Source organism: Pinus tabuliformis, chromosome 6, assembly GCF_031772625.1.
Source record: "Pinus tabuliformis cultivar Carrire ecotype Pingquan chromosome 6, CPIR1, whole genome shotgun sequence".
Lineage (NCBI taxonomy): Eukaryota > Viridiplantae > Streptophyta > Pinopsida > Pinales > Pinaceae > Pinus > Pinus tabuliformis.
This window is the reverse complement of record NC_142292.1, coordinates 788103014-788123262: the sequence shown is the minus strand read 5'-3', so window position 1 is coordinate 788123262 and position 20249 is coordinate 788103014.

Sequence of the window (20249 nt, the reverse complement as noted above, 5' to 3'; positions counted from 1 at the left end):
CATCGAATTTCCATTCTCTAACAAGGTGGCATAGTCACACAAAGGTACGTAATATTAACACTAACTTGACTGACCCCACATCTTGTAAACTGACTCATAGAGCAATTAATTAGACAACACCCAAACAAGACTATGTCATCCCCAAAACTCATAGAACAATGTATTGGACAATGCTAAAAAAAGATTAATCCCTTGTAGAACACAAACCCAAGTGGGGTTATATCTTCCCTAAAGCACAAATACTTTGAAATATATAGTATTAGAAATTTGGAGAGGCAAAATTCTTTAACATTGTGGAGAGAAATTGATATAACATGACTACACACATAATCCAATCACAGAAAATCCTTTCCTATAGACCAAATTTTGTTGCCAGACTCAAACAACTGAGATTTGTTAGCCTTGTGGCGACAATTTGACACAAATGGACTACCCACACAATACAAAGGCAGAAAATCCTCGACTACTGACTGAAATTTGTTACCAAACACCAACGTCAAACAATGTAACCCAAAACTAAGCATAGTAAACCATAAAATTCTCAATTGCATCTTCAGAAAGCCATGGTAGAAGGTATTATTAAAACCAGATAGAAAAAAGTCCCACAATACCAAACCCCACATACCAAAATCAGATAATTGAATGAAATACCTGGAAAATCCAAACCTTGGAGTGTCAATGAAGGAAGCATGACCACCAACTCGAATACAGGCCCCAAGGCTATGCTGTGAAGAAAGAGGATAAAGAACTCTTTCAATGAAGAAAGAGGATAAAGAACTCTTTAAAAAAATTCAAAGATCTTTAAAAGGATAAACTCCTAAAACCCTAATTCCCTCCTTTGGGTAATTGTATCGTAGTTTCCCAACCAATGGCCTCCAAAACACCCAACACGTAGTGTAGATCATCACATAATAAACTAAACAACAATGATGATAAAACCTTTCATCACCTCCAAAGACTCCAACATTGTCTTGCCACCTTGTGACTGATCTAACACATTTATAATCACTGGAGGAGGAAAAATGCCGTGAGGTCAAAATGTTGTTTATCTGCCAGTAAAAGATATGGATTGGATAAATATTAACTTTAACCATACTCTATCACACTTATTAGAAAAACATTATTTTACATTAAAACGAACCATAAATGAGCTCAGAACATGCATCATTCCCCACCATGATTAATCACGTAAAAACCATTATAATAACCCCACTAATTACTGCATGAGACACGCTGGAAACCATGAAAAAAAACAATAACATGTATAATCCCTCTCCCCACTCCCTGAAACCCACTAGAGACCATGAACAAAAACCATAACATGTATCATCGCTCCCCATTACCTTCGCACATTTATTCTTCCTTCCTATCGTTGTGCTTCCACATATGGAGCTCGTGTATAGCATTACACATTCCAATGTAATTGTGTTATGAACTCATTCCCACCCCCATTGGGTATGCTAATTGTAAACATTATAAACATTAATGGTAAACATTATAAACATTAATTATAAATATTAATTGTAAACATTATAAACATTAATTATAAATATTAACTGGATACCAATAATTTTCACTATACCGTATTAAGTGGATTTTCGTAGTGTCTTATAAAATATAATGCGTCTTCACACCATGCAAGTTATTATGATCTGTTTTACTAATTTAACCCATTTCTATTGGGCATTTTAGTTTTTTTATATTTTATGCCTTGCTTATTACAATTAGGTATTTTTTTTTCGATCGAGCTTCTCAAACCGAATGTAATTTTTTCAATCAACCATTGGAAATGGATATCTTCCTTTGTATATGGAATCGCATATGACTTTCCCATTTGAAATATTAAATATGGATAAAGGAAGTTTTTTGTATTTACTATATACCTTAGGCATATTTGTTTTGTAGATTTAAAAATTTTGTTTGTTAGAGGGGAAAAGGAGATTTCTGTTACATTGTAGTATATAATTGTTTTGTTTTTAATAAATAATTCTAAAAAAATTTAGAGTTTTAAATTAAGAATAAATAAATAAAAATTTAATGTTCAATATATTATATTGTTTCTCTAATTAAATTATAAATATAAATTTTATTTTAATATATTTTTATTTTCATTTAAATATTTTTTATAAATTTTTTTATCTATTTAATTAATGGTGTATATTAAAAAGCTATTTTATTATACCATTTATATTATATTTTAATTTATATATTTATAAAGACATTTTATCATTATATATAAGATTTGTAATTTTGATTTTTCTAAAAATAAATTTATAATTATATCATTTATTATATTTTTGTTGTTTTTTTTAAATATGGTTAGAAAATTTATATTTTTTAATTAAGTTTATAGATTTGTTCATTTTGAATAAGTTTTCTAGAATTTTAATTTAATTATCAATAATTATTAAGTGGATGATAGGGATTTAACCTCCACGGAATATTCTAAAATATTCATACTAATATACACAAACCAAAGGTTGAGATTTATCTCTAATGTGCCTTTTTTTTTTTTTTAATTAAATTTGATTAATTAAAAGAGATGTCATATGAAGTGATTTAAAGTTTTTTGGACATGGTTTACTAATAAGGCATAGTATTGTCCCATGGTAATGTAACAAAGTCTATTTGTAGATTAAGAATATTGATTGTAAATCAAGGTAAATGTCCAAGATTAAAAATCTTGTTCCATGTTTTTTAAATGTATAATTATTTAACTTATATATTAATTATTTTAATAATAATAATTTAAAGTAAATTATAATTTTGTTAGGTTTATGATTTTTGTAATTTTAACAACATGAGATGGATCATGTCAAAAGCGTTTTAATCATTATGGTTGAACTAGTGATGTGTTTCTTTTTATTTTGTTAAATCATTTGTTTTACTTTGTATTTTTTATTAGATTTTGTAATTCTTCAATTCACATTGTGGATCTATGATTGCTTATTTCATATTAAAAAGTGGATGAGTAAAGATGTATATTGCTACATCATATATGTGTTTAATGAATTATTATCATTCTATTTAAGCAAATACAATGTGAGGAAGCCTTTGTCTTAGGTTTAGGTTATGGATCCACCATAGGTTTAGGATAAATTATTTAAATAGAGGATTGAGACTTAGATTTTTAGACTTAAGCTTACGATAGGAAATAATAAGTTGGTCTGTGTAGGTTAGAGAATAGCTTATGTACTTTAAGATAGAGTTGACTAGCCTAGGTTAAGGTAAGATATGCTAGATCAGGCTAGATGGCTAGGTTGGATTATATTAGGCTAAGTTAAGGTAAGGTTTAGGTAGGATAAGGTAGGTTATTCTAGCATAGGTTTGGTTGGGAAAAGCAAGGCTAGGTTAACTAGAATATGTGAAGTTACATTGAACAAGGTTAGTTTATGGTAGGGTAGACTAGGAAACCAAGGCTAATGGGGCTTATTATTTCAATAAAAAGCATACTAAGAGAAACTCAAGAATATCCTACTTCATTACATTGTAGGGAGTTTTAGATAACACAAGCCCACTTCACTGATATATGTATAGACTTATTAGGTTCTAAGTTTGATGACTCAGACTTAGAGAACTTTGATCTTTTCAAGTTGGGAATGAATGGTTTCCTTAATGAGGGTTGGGTTGTGGGTAGCTTTTTTTATCCACTCTTGGACTAGCTTCTAGTTCCATATGTTCATCATAATATTACTTGGAATCAACATGATTTCAATGAGAAGATAAGCAAGATCCAAAAGATTGTAAAGGATGTATTCGGTTGATTGAAAGGGAGGTGACATTGTCTAGAAAAGGGCACTGAGGTCAAGATGCTTGACTTTCCAATTTTTCTTGGAGCATGTTGTGTGTTGCATAATATTTGTTTGTAGCAAAATGAGGATTTTGATCCAAATTTGGAATTTGAACTAGTGGATGATGAAATGTGTCCAGAAATTTGTGTGCAATCTTAGAGTTCTATGTAGGAAAGGGATAAAAATTACCACAATTTGTTGCAGCATGCTCATGTTGGAACAAGTTTTACTAGACATATTGTCAAAGCCATTTTCTTCTTTTGGGTATGCTTATTGGATTCTATTTCCTAAACAACATATATATCTTCCACTCATGCTCATGAGCTGGAAGCATTGAAATCAAAGATGGGATGAATATAGGGTCACCCACTGTTCATGAATATATTTGCCCATAATTTGTTATATCATGTTCATGCAAGAATAAGTTTCTTTTAGACATACTACCAAAGCCCTATGTTTTTTTTTTTTTTTTAAGTTATTCCTCTTTATTCCATGTTGATCTCCCATGCATGCTCTTAATTCCTCCCACTTCTGCTAAAGCTAGAAGCATCCCATTGCGAGATGGGATGAATGTAGGGTCATTTTTAGTTGAGTTGGAAAAGTTCAAGGCTAAAAAACAATTCCATGCTTGTTTGCATTAGGGTTACAAGTTTAGTTGTTACAAAAAATAGCGAGAAGCATCCCAATAAGAAATGGGATGAAAAGTATTTGTCAATTTTCAAGGAATTTTTTTTTCTTCTGAAAAAGAAACTAGTTAGATACCATATGGAGCCTTATTAGAGTGAATTAATTATGATTGTATTCAATGTTACTTTAATAGACACATTAGTTTTGTTTTGTGTGTGTGTGTGCACGCGGTCATTAGGGTTACATGTTTAGTTGTTACAAAAAAATAGCTAGAAGCATCCCAATAAGAAATGAGATGAAAAGTATTTGTCAATTTTCAAGGATTTTTTTTTTTTTTGAAAAATAAATTAGCTAGATATCATATGGAGCCCTATTAGACAGGGAAAATTTTAGGGGCTAATATTCGCATGTGGGCTAATTTTCCATGCCTTTTCTAAAAAAAAGATTCGCTAATTTCCATCTTGTCCTAAAACGATTCGCCCAAATTTTATAGTATAAATAGTATAAACTTATTTTACCTTAAAAATAACCAAAATTATAGAGGCTATTTAAAATTATTAGAAATTTGTATAGTTTTACAAAAATATCGCCAAACATTTTAGAGATTGCATGTTATGGACTAGTGATATTCGCCATGGTTTCTAAACTTTAAGAGAAATTTCCATCCTTAAACTTTTCCCTGCTATTAGAGTGAATTAATTATGATTTTATTCAATGTTACTTTAATAAACACATTGGTTTTGTTGTGTATGTATGTATGTATGTATGTATGTATGTATGTATGTATGTATATATATATATATATATATATATATATATATATATATATATATATATATTGGTGATAAATAGAGGGAAGGATTTAATAAAAGCATATTTTACTACATTTAATGCTTATAAGCATTTGCTCTATGAGAAAGTAATAATGAAGGAGGAAACCTTAACATAATCCTATAACATGATGTTAAGAGATCCGTAGTATCCATTTGTTATAATTTTAGTCTTTCAATTTTAAAAAGGTGCATTCATTCTTGTTAATAGTAGTATATATCCCATGATCCAAAGCAGTGCTAAAATATATAATGTCAACTCTATACTTTATCTTTAGATTTGATAGTATATATTAGATTATTTAAATCTCAGTATAAACCATATTAATTAATATACTTTTGAGATGTTATTGATAATATTCAATAGTTTTACTTTGTTGGTCATCTTATATGTCTCATAAGATCTTCTTAGTCATATTTCATATATATACAAATGTTATGGCATGTTCGGGTCAAGGACAATTGATTTCATGGTTATGGAGATTTTATTATGAGTGTTCTATGCAATTTCAAACCAAGATTCGAGATTTAATAAGTCATTTGTGTGTTATGGTCATTTTCTTTTTCTTTTTCTTGTGATAAATATGTGAAATTTTTTAACGTAACTATGTTATTGAATGATAATTTGTAAATAAAATCTTTATTGATAAAAGGTTAATTTATCATCAAAATATCACTCATTAATGGAAATTTTGTTTACATAATGTTCCTTGATGTGAAGCATAAATATCCAAACATAAAAATAAAAATAAAAAAATGTTTGAAAAGTAAAGAGGATTCCAAATTCCAACCATGCTCATGATCATAAGTTAATTATTATGCAATTATTATGTCATTTCTTCATAGTGACATATATGATCTATGTAGTAGTATTATTTTAGATCCTAAATATATATATATATATATATATATATATATATATATATATATATTCACAAAAATTTCTTCCAGTTTACAAAGTTCACTTTGGGTTTTGAGTTTTTTTAGGGGTCAGTGGGGTGAATAATTCCTATAGGTAGTGGGGTGATCAAAGATAAGACCCCATTTTGCATGGAAACTCTTATTTACCTCCAAAAACCTTAATGTAGCATCATATGGTCCAATTCCTCTTTAGCGTTAGATAATGACACTACCCTATAGAGAATTTTATCTCAACCCCCATTCTTAAAATTGATTTAGTATAGGTCCGTTTTTTTTCTCATGTGTAATTTTTATATTTAATAGTCTATGACCCTTCTTGAAGAAACTTTACACATGGATATAAGTGAATGGGGGTTTTAATGGAGAAATTAGTTTATATTCACACAAATCTTTACAACTCTATAGATCAATTCCTAGTTGAACAAAGTTCAAGTTATTAGCAAAGGGCCTTGGTTTCTAAATAATGCTAGATTCTTGTTGGTGGGTCTACTAAGATTCCCACAACGCAGTCCTTATTGGAGGACTTCTTTGATGGAAAAAAAAACTCTAAAAATATTAACCCAAATGAGATTGCTGCATACGGATCTATGATGTGGGCTACTATTTTGAGTAGAAAGGTTCATATGAAAATTTGAGATGTGGTTCTTCTGGATGTAACTCCTCATTCATTAGGGATTGAATATGTGGATGGTTGCATGAAGGTCTTGATCCCAAGGAACACCGTCATCCTCATAGACAAGAAGCTAGTGTATTCTACTGAACTATCATAATTTATCCCTATTTAATAAAAGAAAAAAATTAAAAATAGAAATGAAATACATTAAATAAAATTCCATCAAATTCATTCCAAGTTAAACAAACTAAGACTATATGCACAAAATTCATCTATACAAAAAAAGCAAAAAGTAGTGACAGGCCACCATGTGGCTCTTGTTAAATTAACTATTTAAATTAAATGGCTTGATAGGTGTCACGGTCCCACATTGTGATGCCTTAAGACCACCATGGAAACTATGCGGCACAGGCGATATTTCATCACAATTATACCATTACCCTAACCCGGACTACACCTAGCTCCTTTACACCTCAACACTTATTCATTTTTCCAATTCAATCTTCTTATTTAATATGCAGCAGAAATAAACTTCATTAACATTCTACAATTCTGCAAAATCGTAAAACCAACAATGTACAAGAGCATTCGATGAGAGGGGGAAAATCCCAAAACAAATTTTCCCTTTGCTTCTTTTATTAACTTCAAATATACTTTACAATAGTTTACAAAGGTTCAACCATGCCCAAACTCTTGTGTTGCCCAAGTACAAAGTTACAAAGGTGGCAGTCGTTGACCCAACCTAACACACTTGCCCAAAAATGCCAAGTTCCACAACTTAGGGAGTGCCCAACCTAAGATTGGCACCTTGCCTAGCAGAAATCCCAAAGCGCCCCAAAACAACCCCAAAAACCAACCCTCGACCCTACCCAGAAACCATCTCGCTTGGGAAAGATCTCCTCCTTCTGCAACATGCCTTAGCTAAATTTTCAAATTTTACGATGTGTGCCCTACAATTCTGTGATATTGCACAACTCACATTTATGCGATATCATAGAGTTTCACCCTTTTTGCGATCTACTCTGCAATCTCTTTGTCTTGTGTAAACTTGCTTGCTTCCTCATCCAATTGCTGAGCTCTTCTACCTATATGCATCTCTACCCTTTGGTTAAGTGTGTGTTGATGCCCCTCTAAGTGTTAAGTTGACCTACTCCTTGTTTTTCAGGTGACCCTTCATGGTCGAGCACACCCCTGGGTTGACTTGCTTATGGGTGTGCAGATGCCCCTTCGTTGGGTGGGTATGCCCCTTCCTGGCAATCCACCTATCATCTCATCATGCTCAACCCATGCCTAAGTTCTCCCACAAAGGAAACTTCGTCACTGCAACCACCATCCAACTCCAAGGCATATTGCTCCTATCATATCTATCAAGTCATTCCTTGTGAACATATCCCATAATGTGCCCAAGGTATGCACCCCATATTGCATCAAAGTCAAGTTCAAAATTGAACTTAGCTCCTCAATGAACTAGATACTGCAAGACCACCATCATATGAAGTCTTCATTGACTACAATTTCCTTCAAGTCATCATAAGCTCCTATGAACTATCTTCATCCAACACTTTAGGTAGGCACACTTGTCTTGGTCACAAGTCCCATTGCAAGTTTCCTCTTCCCTCTTCGTCGCATGAATACTCTCATAGATCGCCCATGTCTTACTTCAAAAATGACCATGGCCTTGTTGTTAAAATGCGCCCAACATCCCCATTGGTCCTTCTATAAAACACATTCATACAACATCAACAAGTCCATATTGCACGACAACCTCACTTGGCACTTTTTCTTAATGTCCATATGCGACATCCTTTGCAAGCACCTTGTTTGATGTCCCTGCACAAAGTCTGCCATGCCCTTGTCTTAAACTTGATGCACATAACTTCATTTTCCCAACTCGTCCACTTTGGTAGGACCATCGCATCATTTCCTTTGGTCGGGTTAGCACCCTTAGTCGCCCTACCCTCATATCACCATTGTAGGTCCCTTCCATCATTGTTATCTCTCCCACTAAAGGTTCGCCAAAGACTTCTCCTTGGTCCAATGTGACTCCAATGATGAAGTCCACCCAAATATGCATCATGTCACCTTCCTCACTTTAGTGTGCCCTTCCTTCTTCTTTCCATGAGTCATGCTGGGCACTTAGCCAAATCTCCATTTGACTATGCATGGCTCACTCATTACATAAGTTCATCACGTTCCAGCCTTGTCTCAGTAATTCACACCTTCTGTTCTAAGGTCGAATACCACTCAAATAAGTCCTACAAAATCCAAAATCATCCATTGCAAAACTAAATGCAAACTCACCTCAACCTTCAGAGTGAAAATCACACATGGTTATGATATGCATGAATCTAGCCCAACTTCAACAAGCTTCATCTTGCCAAGTTCTTCCTATTTCGTCGGGAAGATCGAAACACTTGTTTCTTCATGTTGATCCCCATAGTCAAGTTCTTCCTTTAATCGTTGTGACATGCTCAAATTTGGTTCAGTTATGGTAGTCGTCATCCCACCAAGCTCTTCCTCTTTTGGCGCCATGTTCACAACACTTACATCGCACTTGATCATCAGACCATATTCATCTTCATACATCACAACTTCTTCTTCACCATCATGATTAGTAGCTCCAATCTTCCCAACTACCCAACCAAGTTGAAGAAGCTCAGATCTAGCCTTGTTTTCTAGAACTTCAAGTTCTTCACGCAATCTCAAACTTTTTTCCTTCATGCGGCTCAACCTATCCATGAGTTGCATAAATCTATCGTGTCCCTTTTGTAGACATGCCATCGTACTGCCCAACTCTTAACAAGCTCATAACCTTGATCATAGTCCTTCTTCCAAACGCTCCAAGTGTCCACCTTTGCAAAGTAGGCTCCAATACCATCTATCCCGAACCCACGTTGTGATGCCTTAAGACCACCGTGGGCGCTATGTAGCACCGACGATATTTTTCGCAATTATACCACTACTCTAACCCAGGCTACACCTACCTCCTTTACACTTCAACACTTAGTCAATTTTCCAATTCAATCTTCTTATTTAATATGCAGTGGCAAAAAAAAATCATTAATATTCAACAATTATACGATATCATAAAACCAACAATGTAGAAGAGTATGCGATGGGAGGGGGCAGCTCCTAAAACACTTTTTTCCATGCACTACCCACGTACAAAGTTACAAAGGTGCAATTCATTGGCCCAACCCAACACACTTTCCTAGAAATGCCAAGTGCCACAACTTAGGGCATGCCCAGCCTAAGACAGTGGCAAAAAAAAAACATTAATATTCAACAATTATACGATATCATAAAACCAACAATGTAGAAGAGTATGCGATGGGAGGGGGCAGCTCCTAAAACACTTTTTTCCATGCACTACCCACGTACAAAGTTACAAAGGTGCAATTCATTGGCCCAACCCAACACACTTTCCTAGAAATGCCAAGTGCCACAACTTAGGGCATGCCCAGCCTAAAACTATCACCTTACTCAACAGAAACCCCAAAAATGGCACACCCCAAAACAACCAAAAAAATCAACCCTTGGCCCTAACCAGAAACCATCTCACTTGGGTGAGCTCTCCTCCTTCTGCGATGTGCACCATGCAGCTTTGCGATATCAAACAACTCACATTTCTATGATATCACAAACTTTTCCCTTTCTACAATCTCTTTGTCTTGTGTGAACTTTCTTGCTACCTCCTCCAAGTGTCGAGCTCTTCTACTTATATGTGTCCCTTCCCTTTGGTTAAGTGTGGGTTAACACCCCTCTAAGTGTTGAGCTGACCTACTCTTTGTTGTGCAGATGCTCCTTCATGGACGGGCGCGCCCCTAGGCCGACTTGCCTGTGGATCTGCAGGTTCTCATTCATTGGGTGGGCGCGCCCCTGCCTAGCACTTCGTCTGTCATGTGCTCCACGATATCGCTCATCGTCATTGCCATGTCATTCACTTCATGTCGTGTTGCGCCTTAGCTAGGGAAAATTTTAGGGGTAAAATTTTGCAAATGGGCTATTTTTTGGACATTTTTTGAAAAAAAAATATTCGCCAATTTGGTTAAAAATTCGTCTATTTTTTACATATATATGGTTAAATGGATGATATTTGACAAAAATTTACCAATTTTAATAGTAAATTACATTTTTTTTATTGAATATTCGCCTACATTCTATACATATGAATTCTCAAACCAGAATAGTCGCATACAATACTATATATAGGAAAATATTTAAATACTTCAAAAATTCCTTGCCCTTAGCTCACCCTTGTGCCCTCGCTCACCCTTGTGCCCTCACTCACAAAGTCTTTCCCATTGTGGTTGTTCGCTTGCCTTGCCCACTACGTCATGCTCATCACGACGCCCGAGAACCCCACCTTGGGCGCAAGTGAGCTTGTGGGTGCAGCCTTGCCGAGTTGGGTTGTCGTCGTATTTATGCGCACTCACTCTCCCTCACGCGCCCTCTATTATGTCATGTTCTTTGGGTGGACGCGCCCCTCATGTCGTGCCCACTATGTCTTGCCCAACACGTCGCCTTCGTGTGGGTGCGCACCCCTCCTCCATGTAGGCGCGCTCGTCGTGCCTCCAAGTCAGTTTTTCACCACTCCAAGTGAGCATGGCCCGTCATGGCGCCCATTGGCCTTGCTACCAACTCGGGGCATTGACAATAGAGCATATATTTATAATAAAAGTCAAAACACTTATTTTATAATACAACTAACATTGTTAAAATTAAAAAATAATAAAAACTAATTAAATTATAACTTTATTTTAAATTATTATTATTATTAATAATTATAAAAATAATTTGTATATAAGTTAAACATATATACATTGGAGATAAATCTCAAGCATTGATTTGTGTATACTACTTAATAATTTTTTATAATTAAATTAAATATTTGAAAATCCAATTCCAAAATAGAGAAGTTTATCCACTCAATTAAATCAACTTAGTTTAAGTGAGAATATTAAAAAATTTATGTTTTTTATGGATCAATGATAAGTTTATTAAAAAAATTAGTAATGACACTCTAATAGATTTTATGTTTTTATATAGAAATAATATATTTTCTAAATAATTCAATGAGTAATGAAGTTACATTACAAAGAAATTAAAAACAAGTATAGATCCTTTCTTAATCATGGATTTTTTTTTAAAAAGATAAAATCTTTTGAGGTGAAAATATCTTTTAAAGTGCAAAATTTGAAAAAGCAATAGCGTGTATATATATATATATATATATATATATATATATATATATATATTTTGAAGAATCGTTATCTTTTTATCTAGATTTTGCTAAAGATAATAATATTATTGGTTGATTAGGGAATTAGATAATAATCATCATTATGCAATTTTAAAGTCATGGCTAGACATTAAATTGGTGTTTGTGGGACAAGGGACCCACCTCTGCTGAGCGATTTCAGTGCTAAGTCTATGAAAGCATACATACTCTACCCTCTGGCTTTAAACATATAACTTCTTAGAAAAAACACATACTCTTAACCATTAAACCGACTCAAAATAATAATCAAATTTTACTAACATAAACAAATTAGTTAAATTAAACTTTTTTTTCTCACTTAACCCTCTCTCTTAACCATTAAAACGACTCAAGATGATAATCAAGTTTTGTGGAAATTGGTTAAATTAAGCTTCTTTCTTTACTGCTCAGCCCTCTCTGTGCCGTGTGAAATGCATAGCAGTGAGATAATGATCCTTACCAGTCGTACATTTCATTTTTTATAATATTCTACAATAAAATATGCATAACGTTGATAGTGCCTTTGTACAAAGCAGCGAAAACCATTGGACCACATAAAGGATGTTGCACTTTTATGGAAATCGTATGCACTTTTATGCGAATCATATTGAGGCGACACTCTCACTGCTCTGATCATTAAATCTTTTTAACTATAAAGAGAAAATCAGGAAGAACATTGTTCCCTGATTGCGATGAATTAATTATATATTTGTGCTTCGTGTATGTACAAACGAAAACAAGTGGAATCGTAGCCATCTACGATTCAAATCTACTATAGGGATAAGATGGCCCCACTGTAATCTCTGAGCGTGAGCAAGATCTGAGGGGATATCGACCATAACACCATGCACCGACACGCCATGCAGGATTCCGATCATTGCGTGCCGGATTCCAATCATTCGCAGCTTCGCCCTCCTAGTAGTTAGTGGCAACGCCTAACCACATCTTCAGGGTTTTTAATGTCTGGGGATATTCACGTTGGTTAACGCAATAACATGGGAGCGGGCAGTTTCGGCCTTAAATAATATTTTGTCTTTAGCGTGTTATCGGGCTGACCTGCATACATATCCCGAACATTAAATACCTAGGGATGACTGATTAAGGGTAGCCGTAGTTACTCACGTTTCCATCATCTATGGTCATGAAATTCGTTTCCGTCATCTATGGCCATAAATGGATTGTATAGGTTTGCTGTTGGATTTTGGTACGTTGTAATTTAATAACAAATATATACAACTTTCAACAACAAATATATACAGCGGCGTGCTGCTGGATTTTGGTAGGTTGTAATTTAATAACAAATATATACAACTTTCAACAACAAATATATACAGCGGCGTCCATTAGCAAGCTGATTATTTTCATAATGAAATATCTACCATCCATCGCTATGCCGTCGCTCTCATTCACCATAACATCATCCCAACATTCACCATGGCATCATCCCATCCCATCGCTGTGAATCATACATCATGCATTACAATTAATTTTGAATTTTGGTGATGGGTGGGCTTGAAATGTTTTGATTTTGAAATGGGACCACGGGCAGACAGGATTCGTCATCAGCATTGGGCTTTTCGCAGCATGGGTGGATTTTGGATTTTTTTTAAACTGTTCCAGATTTTTTTTTTTTCCAATTTTTTGGATTTTAATATTTATTATCAGCAACACTATCTTTAAAATTCTGTTTTTTAAAATTGATGTTTTATAATAAATTAATTTCTCATTTGATTAAAAAATTTCTCATGTTATATATTTATCCAAAAAAAACTATGAAATGATTTATTAAATTTTAAATTTTATTGTTTTTTATAATTAATAAAGATATCATGTTTTCTATTTATTGAATTTAGGCTTTTGTGATCTATATAAAATTTTTGAGACATGTTTTCCCTGATAATTACATCAAAATTCATTTGTCCAACCAATCAGTTTGGTTAATCCTTAGGACAAGGACAAGATGTCAAACCAACCAGTGTGGTTCATCTTTAGGACAAGATGAAGAATCAAATCATAGCAACAGGTTAAATAGAGAGACCAATCACTAGAAAGATGACAACAAGTTAAATAGAGAAACTGATCACTAGAAAGAAACGACTTTTGACTGGACAAAAAATTAAGGAAACCATTCTATGTTTTATATTAAAATTTCATAATAACCAAATTAAAAAGGAAATTAAGATTAAAATTAATAGTCAGAAATTAAAAGTAGTTGATTGTAAGTCTCGTTAAAAAAGGTAATGATAATGGTTTGGAAGCTTAGTAATGCCTCTAGGTTTTAGTGTAATGGTTGGTAATAAATTATTGCACATTTGATAAATAGAAAATACAATCCCTCACAAATTGCTTAGTAAAATAATCGAAAAAGGTTTTGATGTGTTGTCCAAAAAAAATAAAAAAAAAATACAATTAATTACTAAGTACACCACTCATAATGCTCACTCGCATTTATATAGATTTTCGTACTATTAATTTACTTTCATATTAGATATTGGCTTAAAATAATTTGATATTTAAAAATGTATAATAAATAAAATAACATTAATAATTTCATAAAATTAAAAAAAAAAAAAAAAAAAAAAAAAAAAAAAAAAATAATAATAAGAATAATAATTTTTTCTCAATAAACATAAATAAACAATAAAATTTAAAATTCACATAAACTATGCCATTTGGAACAACATGCCTAAACTCGTTGGTTATGTTAGTAAGAGAATTGAGACTTTGTCATTTATTTTATATTTTTATTTTTACGAACCATTGTTAAATTTCAAACAAAATTGTCATTTATTTTATATAATATATGCATGGTTTTTTAAAACTATATATAATATATTCAATATTCATAATTGAAGTTAAAATATTTTAGTTAATATAACTATTGAAATATTTTATTGATAAATTACATTGTTAACATTAAAATGTTTTTCTTATTATGAATATATGTTTAAATATATGTCAATGTTGTTTAACCTTCTCTATATTGAAATGTTTTATTTATAACTCACATTAGGGAAAAAAAAATTAAGCAAATGAATGTTTTTTATTTTTTTACAAAGCAATTTTTTTTACTTTTTATTACTTCTACTTTTTTAGATTTTGAAATCTTTTATAGTCAATATTAAAATAATTGTTAATTATTTATTTTAATAGAAATTTTATATTGAAATAGATTTCCTTGCTATTTTGAAACATTTTATTATGATCAATATAGAGATAATATTTTTTCTAAAACTTATTTTCCATGTAAATTTAATATTAGAATAAATTAGTTAATATAAATATTCAACTCATGTATTAATTTTTTTTTTTAAATATAAAAAATTATATATCTTCCACACACAAAAAGTAAAAATATAATATTTTTTTAACTTTTAATTATTTTATTACCGTTTAGAATTAATATAAAATTATATTACTTTACATGTACATGGAAATATTATATTTATAATTGAGAGTGAGCAAATATTTTACCATCTATGTTGCAATATGGGATTTGAGGGTTTACTTTTGATCTCGCAGCCAGGGTTCACCCTAACCACCACCTACAATAGATGGCTTCCCACTGATCTATTTGTTGCAGTCGAAATCTGTGTTATATGACGTTGATAACATTTATTGGTTGCAGAAGCCTTCAAACGGACGAATGCTTCAGGGTTTCTTTCTCTCATGGTTTTGCACTTTCCTTTCTCTAGCTTCATCACAGGTGAGGCTTCCATTCCTGAAGAACAAGCTTTTGCTCCTTTGATCAGATCCACTAAAATCGTTGACCAATAAGTCTTGGTAGCCGAAGTGACTGAAGGATTTTATTGATTTTTATCAGAGATGTCTATGCAAAGTGTGATATAATAGGATGAAGATTCCATTCTAGGCTTCTAGGCTTCTAGGCTTCTATTAGGGACATGAGTCCTTACTAGTTCTACTAAGCCTATCGTTCACTGTGAAACGATCAATCGGGTCGATGAGTTCACTCAAAAATTCCCATACTGTCAACACGGTTCTTCGAGTCATTCTAGAAATCAGTCAATGATTCACTATCCTGCACAACGCAACAAGTCTCGATGAAACTAAATGAGTAATTTACAACTGACGCAACAGAAGAAATGTAATCATATCTCGGGGCTTAGTTGGGTTTTGCATTGGAGGATGAAGCTTTTTAGAGTGGCCCAAATCTATTTAAAAGTGATGAGGAACTTATGGATATTCTGCAGCATGATCGCTTAAAGAAGCTTCTAAAGTGTCAGCAACAAAGGGTTTTTAGAATGATGTATGCCTTCGTCGATAAAATGTCTTAGATCTAGGTTATGATGTGACACTATGAGAAGAAGTGTTATTAGGTGAAAGATTTAGTGTTGGGCCTTTAATCTCGAAAGGGGTTTATGAAAATCCTTCATCTAAAGTGAGTAAGACACAAATTACATAGGGATCGAACCCTGAGGGAGAATGAAGTGCTTTCGAAAAGGGTCCCAAGAAGGAATTTCAAAATAGAAGAAAATATAAATGTATTTAGGCAAAATTAGGGCATTTTGAGTTTTTTCCAAGGCTTGAACTCAACATAGATTTCTGATCCGAAGATAAAAAATAGGCTAAAAAATGAAATTGTTCGGAATCTCCTGAAACCAATGTCAAGTCGTAGTGTTCTTCTTCCTAATTCCAATGACACTTGAATCGCCTCAATCCAACATCATATGAAGAAATTATGACGTTCTGAAGTTTTTTACCGACAACCAAAAAGTCAACAACAGGGTTGACTAGGATGCTAACTAGGAAATCTGTACAGTGGATGTCATCCTCTAACTATGTAGGGTACGGTGTCAGAAGGTCCAATCCCATGCTAACATGTGGCATCATCATACAGGTTACAAGTGGCGTTTTTTGGTTGGTTTGTGCAGTTGTGAGGTGGCTCAATCAAAGGCTACCACGTGGCCATATCAGAGGGCAACACATGGCCATATCGAAGGGCGCTACGTGGCCCTCTATGAATGGTCAAATTTTTTATATAGGGTCCGAAGGGCTAAGCGGGTTCTGAGCCCTCAACTTGCTACATAACAACTCCACGCTCTACTGATGGACCACTGTGTTGCTTCTTAACCCATATAGGATCATGGTTATATATCAATACATATAGTTTGGTTGTTTGGGAGGAGGGTTCAGGTGGTGAGCCCCGACCCATAGTCATGCCATCACCATGTATCCATGGTGCATGGAAAGAGGGAGAGGGATGGGCACTTGGCCCTAAACCTGGGTACATGCCCACCCATGTCCCCATGGCGGAGGAGCTAGCAGAGAGTGATGGGGCACTTGGCCCTAGCCCTAGGGCCCATTGACACACATATGATAGGAGCGAGAACTATGCTGGAGGGAGCAGGTGGATAATCCCCAATCCCCAGCCACATTACCATGACATGACCATGCCCCGATGGAAAAGGAGCTAAACCAGTGAGGGCGAGAAGTTGGCCCTGACCCCTAACCTTATGGGCACCATGTGGCCCTGATCTGACGCATAGGGTTTATGGAAAAATTAAAGAGGAAACAAATTGAACTTTTTATGGTGGGAATCGCATTGGTCTTGGGTGAAATTGTCACTCGACGAACTGAGAAAAGGGAAAAATTGTCACACAGTTAGCAGGTTTTGCGAATTTGCGGGACAGATAACAAAGCTTGGCTTGGAGAAGCATATCTTGCTCAATTTTTAACCTTTTTGAGCTCAAGAAGAGCCTAAATGAGGGTTTTTGAGTGTCTTGGACTCAATGGCAACCTCAGTTTTCTGACTTGAGCACTTTATGATGGTCTTTTTGGAGACTCAAGTCATTTAGTGCTAGAGGCAAACTCAGATTTGAAGCATTGTGGAGGCATATTTGAGTATGGAGAGGGCCTAGTTTGAGGTTTTCTAGCGTTCCATTTCATCTGTAGTAGTTGTTACTTTAGCAGAGCGACTTCTTTCAGTATTTTCTCAATGTGTTAAGGAGAGAATCCATTTTTAACTCTCCATTGTGGAGGAGTTGCATGTTTATGCTTTTGATTTCTGATGGAGTACAAGGATATATTGTGTGAGAGTCCTTTTTATGTTGAAATTTTCATGAACTACTATAGGGATTCATCTTTATAAGTGAGAATTATTCATAGGAGAAATAAGCCACTCTACTATCAACAAGTTGTATGTACTCATTTGCTTTTGGTTTCTCATGGAGTATAAGGACATATTATGTGCGAGTCCTTTTTATGTTGACATTTTCATGACTTGTTGTAGGGATTCATCTTTCTGAGTGAGAATTATTTGTAGGAGAATGTTTATTTGTAGGAGAAACAAGCCACTCTACTGCCAACAAGTTGTATGTACTCATTTTCTTTTGATTTCTGATGGAGTACAAGGACATATTGTGTGAGAGTCCTTTTTATGTTGACATTTTCATGACTTTCTATAGGGAGTCATCTTTCTGAGTGAGAATTCTTTGTAAGAGAATGTTTCTTTGTAGGAGAAACAAGCCACTCTACTGTCAACAAGTTGCATGCACTCATTTGTTGCTGAAATCAATAAATGGTCTAGTTGTTGGAGTAGACATGAAGATGTAACCCAGGAGGGGTGAACTATGTTATCAAATGTTGGTTTCTTCTCTTCATGTTTATCATTTTGAGATGCATGTGAACCTGTTTCTCTTTTAAGTTCATGTGAAAATTTAACTCACATTCTTGAAGAGGTTGTGAAACTTGTTTACCTTTAAATACCCATTTTGATAACTTGCAAAGTGTTAGAGGACGATCAGTTTTTGATAGGAGGATTTTTCCTCCATTTCCAAATCAAGTTGTATTAGATTAGGTTCTCACCAAGTTGCAAGTATGGGCAAGAAAACTGAAGCATGAAAGACTCCAAGAGTTGGAGTAGATTAATCTATCTCTTCAAATGGAGAATGTTGAGCTGAGGAGATTGCTTGAAATTGTAGAGGAGGAGAAAAGGAAAATGCACCTACATTTGCAACATGTAATGGAGGAACAAATTGGTGAGAGTTCCATCCCAAAAGTAGCAAAGAATCCATCTAAGATGAAGCTAACATGTAATGGAGGAACAAATTGGTGAGAGTTCCATCCTAGAAGCAACAAAGAATCCATCTAAGATGAAGCTAATTTGTGGACATGGTCCGTACACAGGAAATGGACCCTCTGTTCATAATGATGCTTGAGATTTTTGTCAAAATCTAAAATATTTTCCTTATGTGCCAGTTGATAAAACTAGTTTTCTTGATTCATCATCCACTTTGTCACCAGCATTTGAAAAAAAAAAGATGGGTGACAAGTCAAAGGAGGTAATTGACATTTCTAGTTCTACTCCTTAAGCTAATGTTAATAACATATCTTTTGTAGCCTTTGAAAAGCATACCAAAGGTATTTGTATGAAGCTTTTAACTTGAATGGGTTATGATGGAAGAGGCCTCAAAGTCAATGGCCAAGGTATCAATAATCATATCGAGGTGAAATAACGACCACAATATGAAGGATTGGGTTATGGTCATGGAGAAATTGGAGAGTGCTCTAAAATTGTTGAGGCAAAGAAATCATCAAGTGATGATATGTCACACCATGATGGTAGTGATGATGGAAAATTGTCTCCAAAGAGAGATGAATGTTCCAAGGGACATGCAAAGTCTAGTCCTCGTCATCAAAGTCACAACCCAAAGGACATGTATAAGTGTCATGGGGATTTTAGAAATGTTGGTGATTTTTATTATTTATGGGAAAAGTTTCCTTGCACATTTTGTGATGCAATTGACCATTGTGTGGCTAATTGTGAGCAACGTAAGGCGATGGTCAAAAGAATGGATCAAATCCTTGGGAAAAATCATGAGGAATCTCTCCTTGTTAGGAATAATTCCTTGTCGATGAGCAAGTGAAAGCATTTTTGTACCCATTGTTGCATGAATGGGCACCCGATGAAAAGTGTTGGAAAATCCATCTGGAACTTCGTCCCAAGAAGGACAAAGAGGTCATGTGATCCTTTGTAAGGAAAGCGACAAGTGGCAAATTAGAAACCGATGTAGTTCCTAAACCAACCTTTAAAGCAGAGGGAGTGCAAAAACATAACCCATAAGGTTGGCATAGGCAAAGAATGGGTAGACTATTTTGTACAGTTTGCTTGCTTTGTAAAATTGTAATTACTTGTTGTATATTCTTGTTTGGGTACTTTGTAAAGTGAAGTCATGTCCAATCACTTA